The sequence below is a fragment of the Corvus hawaiiensis genome, chromosome 1 (assembly GCF_020740725.1).
Source record: "Corvus hawaiiensis isolate bCorHaw1 chromosome 1, bCorHaw1.pri.cur, whole genome shotgun sequence".
NCBI lineage: Eukaryota > Metazoa > Chordata > Aves > Passeriformes > Corvidae > Corvus > Corvus hawaiiensis.
This window is the reverse complement of record NC_063213.1, coordinates 31,808,327-31,811,506: the sequence shown is the minus strand read 5'-3', so window position 1 is coordinate 31,811,506 and position 3,180 is coordinate 31,808,327.

Genomic DNA, 3,180 nt, shown 5'->3' with positions numbered 1-3,180 from the left:
GTAAGTTCCTTTGCATAGAACCTGAATATTCTTAAAGGTATGTTTTACCTTCCTAGTTCCTTCCCAAACAAATTAAATGGTGTGTTAACTCTTAGGAGTTCATCATTTTTGAACTCAGTCTGTCTCTCATAGCAGCCTTCAAGAAGGAAATCCTGCCAAGCTCTTGAGAGCCTGGAGTTGGGGTCCTCTACATTTATTTTTTGGCTCTCCTGGAAAGGACAATAGTGGACCAGATGTGTAAAAACTCCTTTTTTTGGCAGCGGAGAGAGATACTTCTTTGGAGATGGCACCGCAGGAATGCTAGGAAGAGATTGTCTCTGGTTTAAGTCTAGGACATGTATGCCTGAAGATTTCATGGGCAAACCTGCTTTGGTATTCCCCCTCCTCAGTCTGTTTAATACTACAAATGGGTTACATTGGAGCAGCCTCATCTTAAGATTTTTGTAGTCTACTTTGGTTAAATATGAGATTGCTTCCTTATTTTGGAAATGACTTTATTTACTTTTGGAATTATCGTGCCCCATGCTTTCACTTCACTACTCACAGCAAAGCTCAAGCTAGGGGAGGTATTAAATGTTCTTGAGAAGCTGAAGCTACTGATTTGAAGTCTTCTAGTGCTCACCTGGAAGAGTGGATGGCCTTTTCTTTTCAGCCTCCCTATTTACAATATCTGTTTTCTTTACTCCCATCTTCATTCATCCTGGCTTGTGTGATCTGTTGCAGAAAGAAAATCTGTGCAGGAAGTTGTTGGGGTTTGGAAACTGGCAACAGAGTCTGTGGCTGACCTGCTGGTGGAGCTGCTGACAGAAGAATTTGCTCATTAGAAAGTAAAGGGAAGGGTTCCCATGTACTGTAATACCTCATGAAGATGTACCTTGTTGACATATGTATATTAGGTTGCCTCCCAGGTGGTATGAAAGTATTTGTCCATGATGTATTTTATTATTCAGTGATTCCTGAAGTTGATCTTCTAATGACTAGGTAATTACTGGAAAGTGTTGTCTTGTGTACCTAATCAAGAGACTGGTAATATAATGAAGTAAAACTTCTCTGTGGTGGAAGTATATTTAATAATTGTTGGGTCTCACTAGATAAAACTACTTTATGTTCTTGCAATTTGTCATTAGTTTATGTTTACTTTTTTTTAACTCCATGCATTTTCTTTTTTTTTTTAATGGATATATTCACTTTCTAAAATAAAAACATTAAAACATGACTGATGTATTATGATATTTCATTGCTCTGTTATCAGAAAATCTGATAAACCACTCCTGTATATGTGGGGTAATAAGGATTCCAGTTTGCAAAAATTTTGTGCAAAATGTGTTATAGTGCTGTTTGCCTGTAGGGGGAGGCCATGTTAGTGGTAGTGGCACATCACTTCTTTGTTGCATTGGCTTCAGTATGCTCTTCCTAAAGTTCTCTTCTGTGATTGCTGAATGAAAATATAAGCCAGGGCCAAGTTTATCCCTTACATTGCTTCAGAATAGCCAATATCTGTTTCAGAGGATGCAGGTAAGAATAAACCATTAGAAGAAAAAAAAAATTCCAACCCTGTCATTTAACAATGTTGGAATGTTACTAACCAAAGGTCTGAAGCATCTCTCTTACGAGATGAGACAGCAGGAGCTGGGCCTGTCTGGAGGAGAGGGGATCTCACTAATGCACATAAATATCTCTAAGGCAGGTGCCAAGAGGATGGTGCCAGACTATTTTTGGTGGTGCCCAGCAACAGGAGGAGGAACAATGACTGTAAACTAAAACACCGAAGTTTCACCTCAAGACAAGGAGGAACTTCTTCACATTGAGGGTGGCAAAGCACTGAACAGGCTGCCCAGGGAGTTCATGGAGTCTCCCTCTCTGGAGACATTCCAAACCCACCTGGATGCATGCCTGTGTAACCTGCTCTAGGTGACCCTGCTTTGGCAGGAGGGTTGGAGAGGATGATCTCGAGGTCCCATCCAACCCTAATGATTCTGTGAATAAATTCAATGAGAAAAATGCATCTGGGATAGGAGGCCAAAGGTTCCATTAAAGCTATGAACTTCATCTAGGTGCACAACCCATGACTTTACTTGAACACTTTCCCTCAATCTGCCATATGAAATTCCTCTGTGTATCTAAGAAATTCAACATATTCTCAGTGCCTATTTCCTCCTGCAGTTCAGTACTTGGAAAAAATTTAATGGAATTAATACAAAAACTGCAAAGCAGAACAAGCCATATGCACTGGTGACAGAAAGCCCTTGGGGTGGGGGTTATTTTGTTACACCAAACATGAATAGTTATATTTGGCAAATGTCAGGTAAAGATTTTGCAAGCCTCTCCTAAACAAGCATCTTCCTGTGGTGCATGGTTTGGGTGCTCTGCATAGTGAGTTAACTGAGATGCCATGTTCTCATACATGGGTAGTTTGCCAAGGATGTTACTCCCTTTGGTGCATCCACAAACAGTTCCAGTTGCTGCCATGAGAGGCTGCATCTCCTGTAAATCTAAAATGCATCAGTTACAGTATAGAAAGGAGTTAAAACTCAATCTGGATTAATTTTTTTCACTCCTCTCAAACCTACCTGTAAAACCTGCAAAAACTATTGTTCAATCCTGCCCTCCCCAGGGATGTTGTTTCTCCTTGGGTAGCCCCAAATACATCTCCAGAAGAACTTTTCACCAGCCTTTACTAGAAAAAGCTGTTCGCTTAATACAGGTGAGGTGATTGTTCATGGGAAGGCCCGTGGTAATGGACTGAATTGCTTGGCATGACTGTGACAGCAGTGTGGCTATGTGCTCTTAATGGGGTGGGTTTGCTTTTCATTAGGCTTGAAAATGAGGTTTAAGAAGTTTTGTTTCAAGAAGCAGATTTGAATCAAGGATTTAAAAGGAAAAATAACCTAAGCAAGATGTTAACCGAAGTACAATCACCTGCCTGTCATATATCTGTGACAGGAATGTTTTGATTGATGGTTTACTGCAATCTTAACTTCAAAATATATTTTGCAAGAAAGATTTCCTACATTTTTTACCCAAAGGAAGTCAGTTAAGCTGTATCAGGTTGCTTAATGCTCTGAAATATACACAGATTAGAAGAAAAAAAAAGGTATTTGAGCTATCAGTATTTTTCATGTTGTGACAGAAACTTGGCACTATGTCATCAGGTTTCCATTAAATCCCAAAAGGGGAAAA